Here is a 12439-nt window from a genome sequence, read left to right as displayed (position 1 = left end):
CCAATAGTCGGGTCAATGGAAAGGCTGACCTCACCCCACAGGACAAGTGACCCAAACCATTGGAACTACGGACTTCTACTCAGAACAACACTGTATTAAAATCCGTTTGCTAAAAACACTAAAAGGATGATTAACCGCATTTTGACATGAAAATTGATAGTGGTCCTTATTTTAATGCTGATGTGGCACTGAATCTTTACACTGTTCATTGCTTTGTTTTATATACTAGTAAAAGGGCCCGTGCGTTGCAATGGCAAAAAAAATCATAGTCTTCATTGGCCATAGCCACATTTTGCTGCATCACCCAGATACACTATCATTCTCAATTTTGTGAAATCCTGAACAATTTTTTAAATGATAAACATTTTTTAGACTCATGCACATATTTGAAATCGTAAAAAAAAAATTCTGACACTTTTTGAACAATGTTACTGAAATTGAACAAGCAAACATATTTGTACAAAATCACAAACATTTTTTAAATCCACAAAAATTTGATGATTTATGAAACATTTTATTTCAAAAATCTTATTTTGATTTATTTTAGATACTTTTTTGAATTATCAAATTATTTAAAGTAAAAACCCAAAAAAAATAAAAAAATAAAAAACCAGGCCCCCTATATGGGCAAGCCTAAATGGCACTGCGTCTTCTCGCGGCGCGCAGAGCGCAGTATAGGAGGTACCTACTGCATGGGCCGGCTAGACCGGGATTCCCTGTGTGTAACGTATTTTTATCAGTGACATCGGTGGGTAATATTTTGTAACTTTGGGGGCAATTTCGGTGAAATACCGTCAAAAGCTATAGCCCCTTTATTATTAAGTAGAGAAGAGATTTTGTAAAATTCGAATCTAATGCGTGAGGTACGCTCCAATTTTCAAAACATTTGATTTTGTAAAATTCAAAAAATTCCAAAAAAAATTGGGTGGTAGACAATTTGATGCGTGAGGTGCGTTCCAATTTTCAAAACATTTGGACTTCCGTGCAGCTCTCAGAAAAAAAGACAATGTAAAATTCAAAAAATTCCAAAAAAAATTGGGTGGTAGACAATTTGATGCGTAAGGTACGCTTCAATTTTCAAAACATTAGGACTTCTGTGCAGCTCTCAGAAAAAAAGACAAATCAGAGGTCTGTAAAAATATGCACTGTTCATATAATGTTCTGGTCTGATTTGTCTTTTTTGCTGAGAGCTGCACGGAAGTCCAAATGTTTTGAAAATTGGAGAGTACCTCACGCATCAAATTGTTTACCATCCAAATTTTTTTTGAAATTATTTGAATTTTTCTGAATTTTTTACGATTTTTTTTCGGCCGGGTGCAGATGCACCCGGGCACCGAAACGCCGCTCTCAGAGATTTTTCACTAATAACAAAAAGATCCTTTTGTTTTCAGGAAAGCCCTTCACACACGGAGAAGAAAAGCAATCTGATCCTCTTCTTCTCCATGCCGGTCGAGCAACAGCCGACCCCGCCATCGTCCTGGTGCGCCGCCACGCCTCCTCCGTTTGAACTCATGCTCTGCTGCAGCTCCTCCCCGTGCTTCTCCTGCCGCAGTTTGTCATCGCAGCACCGTACCGGGACCCATGGCCACCGCACCCTGCCGTCACCAACACCCGCGACGAAGGGCATGTCGTGGCTGGAGCTACCCGAGGAGCAGCATGCAGGGAGTCGAGGATTCGCGGCTGCGTGCGTTCGCCCGCCGGCCACATTCGACCGCTGCATGACTGCATGAAATAGCAGTAGTGGCGGAGATCAACGCGGTGGCGACGCTTCACTGGAGGCAAGGAAGATGACCGACGGTGTGCGCTTATGCTGCCACACCCCAGGTCGATTCCTTCTGCGGAGAGTCTCATCTCGGGGAGGCGATGCTGTGGACAAGCTGGGTTCGCTCAGGGTGGTTGTTGGTCACGAAGACAACGCACCTCGGGGAGGTGATGCAGCGAGCCGGTGACGGTGATTCCGCCGGCTGAACAAAAATACTACTCTTTTCGTCCCATAATATAGGACGCTTTTTGACACTAGTGTAGTGTCAAAAAATGGCTTACATTGTGGAAAGAAGGGAGAATAATCTATGTGCTATAGAGTGAACATGATTCAGAAAACAAAAAATGTTAAGGAAATTCGAGACACGTCCTGTTTGAATTGCTGTGGCATTCAACAGCACTTGGTACGGTAGACTCATGTGAAGTACTGTAGCGTGATATTTTCTGGTTCTAATTCCTAGGTTTTTTTTCCTTGTTTTCATTCTGTTTAACATGAAAAATATTAATTTTAAAATTGCATATTTTGAAAACTATGAAGAATTTTTTAGTTTTGGGAACAATATTTTAAAATTCTGAACATATTCTGAAATTTTCTTTTCAAAATTGCTACACTTCTTTTTAGTTTTTTTAATATAGAAAGCAGAAAATTGAAAACCTGGTAAAGGAAACAACTGAACAAAATGAAAGATGGCTTGGGCTGGATGCTTTGCCCTTCCATCAACTCCACATCGAAGTTCCACAACACCGAGGCAACGACGATCTCACTACTAGGAAAAAGACTATAGATGATATGGCCACTAATGGCGCACCAACACATGGTGCACCACAGCAGTGGAGCACCATGTGTCGGTGCGCCATTAGTGTGATAGACATTAATGGCACACTACACCCACGGTGCGCCACTACTAACATATTTTTTTTAATTTTTTCAAAAATTCTAATGGCGCACCAGGGCACAGTGTGCCATTACTAGTTTTAACTAGTAATGTCGCACCACTCACCTCATGCGCCACTACTATCATTTTTTTTGCAAAACTACTATCATTTTTATTTTTCGAACTCATGAATATTTTTAAATTTAATTCATGGGCAATTTTTGAATTCATGAAAAAAATTTCATATTTGATGATATTTTTTCATATTCAATATGAGAAAATATTGAATATTCATGAGGACACTCGATCTCGATCCCCCTCCATCTCGATCGCTATCCCGCCTCGCCACCGAGCACCCCCCGCACCCTCCCCCGCTCCACCGCCGCCGACGACCCCCTGCACCCTCCCCCGCTCCACCGCCGCCGACGACCCACCGCACCCTCCCCCGCTCCACCATCACAAATGAATGCAACTAAAAATCCAAAAAAAATTGATTATATTTTCAAATAACAAATTTGATGATATTTTCAAATAAAAAAATTGATGATATTTTTTTATATTAATAAATATTTTCAAATAACAAATTTGATGATATTTTTTAAAAATTTATTACTGTTTTTATAAAAATTTATTACTGTTTCATATTAATATTCATTTTCTAAAAAATTATTAGATGCAACAAAAAATAATAATAATAAAATTATTTATGGCGCACCGCTGGCTGGTGCGCCATTGCTATCTAAAAAAAGATTACTTATGGCGCATCGCTCGAGGGTGCGCCATTGCTATAAAAAACATACTAATGGCGCACCGCCAGGGAGTGCGCCATTAGTAATCTTCCCCCTAGCTAATTCGCTCGATCCCTTCGTCCCTCCCTCGCCAGATCCACTTCCCCCCCTCGCTCCACACCCGCTCCGACGACCCCCGCGCCCCGCCTCGCCGTCTCGGTCCTCGCCGCCGACCCACTATGCCGCCGCCCGGTCTCCTCCGCCCGTAAGCCCCCCTCCTCCTCCGCCCGTCCATCGCCTTCAGCCTCCTGCCCCTAACTGACTCGACTCCCCTGGCCTCCGCATAGAGCACGGGGCCCGCTGCTAGCCGCCATCGCCGTCGTCCTGCCTGATCTGAGGCGCGATTGGGAGGAGAAGGGGACGCACCCTCGTCCTCAGCCCGCCATCGACGCACCCTCGTCCCCAGCCCGCCATCGACGCACCCTCGTCCTCCACTCCTCCACGGTGAGCCATCCTTTCTCTTCCAACTCCCTGTTCTGAATTTGTACTACCAAGTATGAATTTGTACTGCCAAGTCTGAAATTTTCATCGTTATTCTTAGTCTGAAGTTAGCTGAACACTTAACTGAAACATTTCTGTCAAAGTAAAGCAAGCAAACACTTAACTGAATTTGCAATGACAGGCTCTTTCACCAATGTGAAAAAATGAGGGTAAGAACTAACAATGTGCATAACTGAATTTTTGTTCTAACACCAAGATCTCCTACTCCTGATCAATTGAACGAAACCCACTGTTGACTGTACCAATTGAACAAAGCTTCAGGGTACATTATGTTAAAGATTTCCTACTTTAGTGAATTTTAGGAAGAGCACTTAAAAAATTTAGTCAACATTGATTTCCTACTTTAGTGATTTTTAGGTTTATGCTGATTCAGCAAATCCATGTGGCCTACTGAAAATTTAGAACTTGTGATCAGGAGATGTTTGGGAAAAAGGAGTGTAGGTACTGTTCTTGTGTTGGGATAATTTTGTAGATTTTTAGGAGCTAGGGGAAATAGGGTTGTAGTTGTAAACTGAAAATGGATCAGAATGGAAACGTGGGTGTTTCTCTCAAAAATTTCAAAAGAGTAGGATGGGTCTTTGTTCAAAAATGATTTGTAGGAATTATAGGGTCTCCCAAAAAATTTGTGGCAATTTTATAAAAATTATTTGAATTAGTTTTAGTGCAACAGAGGCAACTTAGAGTTTGAAAATGGCATTAAAGGAATTTGTTTTGGGGGTAAATTCTATTATGAAATAATTCCTACTGTTATTTAAAATATAAATGAAATGATTTGGAACGCCAAGCAAGAGTTACGTTTCAAGTTGCTGAACCTTTTCATATAAGCTTGCAGAAGATTTAATTGATCATACAGAAAATGAAAAACGAAGGTCATACCGATCCTAGTTGGTATTATTTTTCATGGCTAGAAGATATATTGTTGTACCCCGAGTGAAGGGAAGGAGTTTGCTGGGTTTTGTCTCCGACCATCATGTCGTGATGATTTTGCAGGTACCCCGAGAGGCCCTTGAGTTTGCCGGAATGTCAATTAACTTCCGTTCTGGCAAATTCGGGTACTCCATATGTCCTATTTTCAGGAAAGGTCATGCTGAAATTTTTCGTGAATTTAAGCATGACTTTGCTAAAAATAGGACATATGGGGTACTTGTGACAAATGCATGGGCCGGGGTATCTTAGTACTTAATTAAGTAGGATCAACTGCCTCTTGTGTTATACATATAGAAGTGTGATATCAACTCATAGTTATTACTAATGTCAGTTGCTCATCATCGATAAACCCTAATCTAGAAGAGGAACCACTCATCCTAACCATTTGCTCTCAAAATTACCACTTCACTTCTTACTACTGAAAATCTTAGACCATCTCCATTCACCAATTGCTCAAACCAGTTCGAAGGGCGTGTTTTCACCACACTGTGGATTATCTTATTGGACCCAATAGAGATGATGTAGTTTTGAATTATGAACGTAGGAAATGTCGTCATCAGACGACGAAAGTCTCCCGGGGGAGTGCGGCTGGTGCCACGATGATCGAGGTCTGTGCAACAGGCCTCACCTGGACAATGATCGGCGCTTCAGCATTAAGCTCGAGGAGACCTTCGAAGTTGAAACGGTACGCAACGACGACAATTGTTTTTTTCATAATTAAGCATGACTTCAACTATTTCAACGTGTAATTTTTCATCTTTTACAATTCAAGTATAGCTTATCCCATGCCATGCAAGACGCTATGTCTTGGAGAGGATGGATTTTGAAGACCATAAAAATTATGAAACAAAGAAAATTCACCTAAGGACTCATCATGATGTGGATTTTGAAGTAAATCTGTATAATTCTGGGAGCGTAACCCATTTTGGTTGTAAAAATTGGGAAGCATTTTGCAATATGTATGGTTTTGATGAGGGTATGCTTGTCACCATGGATCTTGGTGATCCTGACATCGACCAAGACAATATGGACATTTGGGTCCTTGTTGATACGCCTCTAGCTCTACCGCTATGTGAGTTTCAAAATAGTTAATTATTAACTAATTTATATTGTTCATTTCAAAATAGTTGACAGCTTATTTCCATTGACAACTTATTTTGATTGTTCAAACAATGTGCGGAACATGGTAGACAAAACCCACTACACCGATGGCTCCGAGTTAACTTATCAGGAGAAAAATCATTTGGTCGGATTTTGTACTGATCTTGAGAATTACAATATCTATTGTAAAACTCCTCAACATTATGGTCAATACGTGCCACTAGTGCACGTGTTGAACTACGGTAACTACCATGGAGATACCCTGGTATGATTTTCTACTATTACAACATTCGTGCATCTTTTGCATACTTCTAAAACTAGTACATCATTGCTAACTATGTAGTTATTACTATGTTTTTCAACAAAGAATCCCAGAGGATTGTGTGCCTCATTTGATGTATCAGAATGACAGCCTTCATGTTTTGAACATATATCCAGGTCATCCTACGAATCTCAACTGTCCATACCGAATTTCTAAAAGAATTGGAGACATGAAAATCAAAGAATGGAAAAAATGTATGGACAGTCGTAAGCAGGTTCATGGAAGCAAAAGGAAGTGAAGCGCAAGAATTGGAGACAAGATGATCTCCATTCTTCATAATGGAGAGTCAGGGTCTATATTGTTTATGCTATTTTACCTTAAATAGGGTATTTAGGTCCTGCCTAATACTGATGATCATGTGCTAAGAACAATTAAGTAGGGTTGGTTCGATGACTATTAAGATGATGATCGTATGACTTGTTATTAATAATGAGTAGAAGTTGTGTGATGATGATTAGTAGGACTTGTTAGGATTAGTATTAGTTTCGACAAACTCGCTACTCGCGGTCTCGAGACTTGTAATGTTCTATCTTTGTTCGGTCTTTTGAATTCGGAGACTAATATGATGAATTGTATTCGGAGACTAATCTTCTATTGTATTCGATGAATCTGCTGTTGTTGTGTGGTGTTGTCTATATTCTGTCCAGTAATATATTTTGTAACTTGTGCAAATATCAGAAAAGAAAAAAAATCCCTACTATTCATACTAGTGGCGCACCACCACATAGTGCGCCATTAGTAAGCCAGAGCACACTAATGGCGCGTCATCCACTAGTGCGCCATTAGTATGCCAAAGCACATGGGTAAATATGGCCCCCTGGGAGGCATACTAATGGCGCACCGTGGGCTATACTAATGGCGCACTGCATGGTGCCCCATTAGTATACCAGATACTAATGGCGCACCAGTGGTGCGCCATTAGTAAGAAATTCTAATGGCGTGGTGCTAGTGGCGCACCTGTAGTGCGCCATTAGTAGGCAAAACAAGTGCGCCACTAGTAGGCCTTTTCCTAGTAGTGTCTTCATCTGCATAACTGCAATTTCCTTCCAAGGTATATCCTTGGGCCCGAGTTGAAGGCCAAGAACTTGTGAGATGGTACATACATCAGATTGTTGTCATCTTCCGAGAGCCACCTATCTGGGTTATAGTCGTGATAGTCATTACCCCACACACCCTCCATTCTCCCGAGGGAGTAGAGAGAAATAAGGATGGTGTCACCGGTGCGCACCTCATGGCCACTCGGCATAATATCATCGGTGGCCACCGTCTTGCGCTCGAAAGGTGCCGGTGGGTACAACCTAAGAGTTTCGTACAAGATGGCTCTTAGGTAGACTAGAGATTTGGTTTCGTTCGGCTCAAAGATCATCATGGTGTCCACACCGGATGCTACTTTGCATGATGCAATGGGTGAGAGTTCACTCCGGATGTTTGACACAATGTTTGGATTCTAGGCGAGGTTGTAGAAAATCCATGTCGGGGTCTTCCAATTGTGTTGATCTTGTCCCTCATCATTACCAACATGACATGTGTTGATCTTCCTCTCCATCATCTCCTTCTTCCTCCTCTCCATCATCTCCATGAGGAACCTTCCGTAGTACTATGTTCGCTGTGCAGAGCTTTCTTTCGGGGCCGATGTTTAGCCACTTCATTAATTTACAACAAGAAGCTGGCATCATGTGCCGGAAAAATCCCACCTCCATGACTATGTCTAGAGCGACCACGACGGCCATGGGTGGTTTCTCTAATGATAGGATGCCAGGATCCACGTCAAAGAGAGACATAGTAGCTAGGTCAAACATAAACCTCAACATCAGTTCTTGCACGTCAAAAGGAGTGCCGATGCTAGACATGTAGGCGAGCAATCGGAGGAGGATGGTCTCCACCTTGTTGCGACAGCAGGCCTCTGTACTGGCAATGATCCGTGGGTTGCTGAGCACACTCTTCAATTTCCCATGCTGGGTGGCAGCGTCTTCACCATCGATGGTGAAGAGGCTGCCACCCATGACGTCGAAAATAGCGGCGAAATCAGCACCCTTGGGGAAGTTGCTATAGTTGGCCGTGAAGATTTGTCGGACATTAGCAGGGTCGCACGTGATGAAGAACCGTATCCCAGTCCCAGGTGGGCCGTGCGCCCTGAAGTTGTGGCCTAATCCGGCGAGGACCATGATGAGATAGTCATGCAAGTTGTGGACATTGACCATGAAGGAAGGGAACATGTGCAATACGGGCCAGTTTGTGGGAAGCACCGATGTGTTCTTAGATCTACCGCTAGCTTTGAGACACAAGAATAGGGGAACAAGTAGCACAAGTAGCATGGAAATGAACATAATTGACATTGTTGGCAGTAGTGTGTGATATGCTACTACCTATATTTATCCTTTATAATGGACGTGGCTATGGCTTCATATACAGACAAGTTCCCTCGATGATATCCCAGTCTATTGGTACTAATAGTGTCAACATAACTACACTTCATTGGGCTCAAAAGCAGGTAGCAGTTGGCAGATTTTGTGATAAGAAGATTTGGCAAGTTGGTAGTGCAGTACTTGATAAGTTTCATTCAAGATTAGATCAATCCTAAGTTCCTAACCTAGCTCTTCACTCCTTTCCTTGTGATTCCTGTTCACATCTTTTGCGTACATCTTTTCGCGAGCTATGTGCACATAGTTAGCAAAATGTGGTGCACAGTCGTGATAGCTTTTTCAGCAGAGACACTTGTAATTAGGAAGAGGCAATTTTTAACATGCTTCCTCTTACCCCTTCTTTTTACATGAGGTAAGAAGGTAACAGTTAATCAGACTAAGAGGGAGGTAAGAGGGAGCATGTTAAAACTGCTCGAAGGAAATGTGCATGGCCTGTGTGGTTCTACTCCAACTAAGGAGAGTGACATCTATCGATACATTTACTCCAACTTATATCAGATACATTTAGTTATTTTGAAATGCTTAGGATTTTGTTTTGCATTGGCTCAAACTTTTTGGTGGATAGGCTCATAGCCCAGTGGTGAAAGGGTGGTGGTGTCTCCTTCCCGACTTGAATTCTCCATGCCCACCATCCGAGCTCCAAGAATGCCGGGGGCTCCCGGCTACTCATCACGTCAAGAAAAAGAAGAAGGAGGTCGAAGTCGAACGTTGATCGCCAGCCAAGGCACACCACAGTCTCGGTCAAATACACCCTCGAGCGATGTGGCCATAAGACTGACATGGTTTAGGCCTATGGCCAAGGTTGGAATATATTTGAAATCGACCCATCTGGCCGCGTGCATATTTTCTCATTTGTACGGCGCTTACTTATATTTTCTTATCTGTACGGCGCTGACTTATTTTTCTCATTGGTCCGGCAGTACTATGTGCCTAGCTGGCTGAAGTAAATTGCAAGGCCGCACGTCACCTATTCGTACGTGTATGTACTAGGCAAGAGATGAAATAAACCATCGGCACATTCCATACGCAATAGAGTCTGCCATGTATGCTTTGGATTTCCAATTTGACTTCTTCATGCACGCGGCGCGCCAAAGATTCATGTTTCTCCACGAGCACCAGAATTCCCTATTTCGTATGAGAAAACAAGGTGTAAGCACTATTGGTTCGCAACCACATACTCCCTCCATTTTGGTAAAATTACAGGAACCGTCATCGGGAACTGACGCACCACGAAGCACTCGTGGCACGCCACCCGATAATGCACGACGCATGCACCATGCGCAAGCCATCGATGCGACCGCAACGCACGGGGCGGCTTGCGCGACCGGGCCGGCCGAGCGCGAGGCGAGGACAGCGCAAGCAGGCCCAGGTATGGTTCCCACGGAAGAAAGCGACAGTGCCTCACCCACGTGCGCGCTCGCGATGGCTCAATGACGGTAGCCCTGGGCACGTTGTCGCGGTCTACTCGTCATGGACCTGCCACCCGGGTCGCTCATGCGTGAGCTTTCCGTGCAGATCAGACGGCTTGGAGAGCGCCCAAGTGGCCTCCCGCGCAAGCCAGGTGGCTCTCTCAGCGCACGAAGATCCCAGGGAGGCAGATACTCCACCATCATTTATAGGAGTAATTGCCGAATTCTTCGAAACAATTTCTCCTTTTATTCGCTGCTCTATCTTGCTACTATCTATCTCTATGACTTGCGTTTAATCTTGTAACTAGCAAGACAAGTGGCTTGACAACCCTCTTTAAGTGTTGGGTGCAAGTTTGAGTTTGTTTTGTGCACAGATGCTACTCACATTGCTGACTCGGGAGACTCCTACTGGATTGATAACCTTGGTTCTTTAACTGAGGGAAACACTTTGCTAATGTTCTGATTCACCGTTCCTCTTTCGGGAATCCCAACTACTCCTTCGGGAGTAAGTAGTCGTTGGGGCGTACGACAGTAGTGGCTTGCACCTCATGGTACGATGTAGGGGTGGATCTGCACATCCTCATCCGGTCAAGGGTGAGATCCCCTACAGCACCCACATCTTCCTCTTTGTGATCCCTTCAGCATGGGTACAGAGGATGGCCGAATGTCAGAGCCAGAAAATACAACGGCTAGGAAAGAAAGACCGTTGGATATAGCATGTGAAATATCTCCTATGACCCCACACAAAAGGCCAACCACTCCTTTTCGCCCACAAAACGGTTGAACTCCACACGTGTCACCAACCAGGACTAAAAGTCCCATTCGAACCGAGACTGATGCCTGCCGAGCCCCGGCCAGCTTCCTAGCCGCTCGAACCAGGACTGATGCTCGCCTTAGTCCCGGTTCGTAATGCGACCGGGACTATTGCTCTGATCTGGCTAGAACCAAAGCCCTGTTCTCTACTAGTGATCCTTTGTTTTTGAAGACGGTTAGGGTTTGCTCTATAATAGTGCAAGTAGATTTGGTCTTTTAGCAAATGCCCAATGTGTCATTTCCATCCATATCCACAATTCTAGTGTTGATTGTGACACTGTACACTAGTAGAAAACGGGCCTATATTGTCCCGGTTCGTAAGGGCCTTTTGTCCTGGTTCCAGAACCGGGACTAAAGGGTCGTTACTAATGCCCTGACCCTTTAGTCCCGGTTCTAACTAGAACCGGGACAGATGGGCCTCCACGTGGCCTGCGCGCTGAGCCCAGGCAGGAGGGCCTTTGGTCCCGGTTGGTGGCACCAACCGGGACCAATAGGCCTCCACGCGTCAGCATTTCTGTGGCTGGGGTTTTTTTTGAAGGAGGGGGGGGGTTGGGGGTTTTGGGGGGTTAATTTAGGTATTTCATATATTGTGTTAGATAGCTAATTAATAGAGAGAAGTGTCCTCTCTTATGTCCATGCTTGGTCGACGCTACGTACGTACTATACATACGTATAGAGAGGACTAGACACGCTAGCTAGCTAGTAAGCAAACGAAGGAAACAGAAGACCGTCATGAACATATATGCATACAGAGAGAAGTGATATCGACCACCTCTCCTTCTCCGAGAGATTGGTCGAACAACAAGTTCTCGTATATCTATGGTCCGACACTACCGGCTACATATATACAATAATTATCTCTTACAAATATAATCTCCTAAATTATGGACGCATGGTCCACATAGTATTCTCCATCTTCAGCGATCACGTGGTCAAGAAAGAATGCCGCCAATTCCTCTTGAATTGCTCGCATGCAATCTGGTGCTAGGAGTTCATTCCGCATCCGAAACATCTAATTTGAAGAAGGGGTCAATACATATATATATATATATATATATATATATATGAATGAGTGAAACTCAACACAAATGATGGTAATAAAATAAAATTGTGAATATTGTTATTTACGCACTTCATATTGTTCGTCAGAGTACCCGCTCCGATCACAGGTCGTGTGGCGGATGGACTCGCAGACGTAGTATCCACAGAAATCATTTCCTTTTTCCTGCCACAACCACTTTACAAGAAATAGAGGTCAATCAAACTGATAAGCAAGAATGCCAAATGGTATTGATGAAACTAGCGCTTGAATCACTAGGAGATGCGCGGAACATGATACTATAGTACTTACTTTTGGGTGTCTAAATTGCAGCTCCTTCGGCAGTCCTGGAGCTTTTCTGATGAATTTTCTCCAAACCCTGCCAGACAAAGAAAACAATTACTTGATATCAGGAAATGAACAAAGTTGCTGATGGTGGATAATGATCGATTTAACTTACTTCTGGAGGATTTCAGTCAT

At 43.5% G+C, this 12439-nt stretch overlaps 1 pseudogene; it reads right to left on the bottom strand.

Moving 5' to 3' along the window:
- Positions 1–1387: 1387 nt before the first annotated feature.
- On the bottom strand, positions 1388–8611 carry LOC125534715 (noroxomaritidine synthase 2-like; annotated as a pseudogene).
- Between the last annotated feature and the right edge of the window lie 3828 nt (positions 8612–12439).

Source organism: Triticum urartu, chromosome 2A (genome assembly GCF_056163025.1).
Source record: "Triticum urartu cultivar PI428250 chromosome 2A, HENAU_Tu73, whole genome shotgun sequence".
In the NCBI taxonomy this organism is placed as follows: Eukaryota; Viridiplantae; Streptophyta; class Magnoliopsida; order Poales; family Poaceae; genus Triticum; species Triticum urartu.
This window is presented reverse-complemented; position numbering and strand designations above follow the sequence as displayed.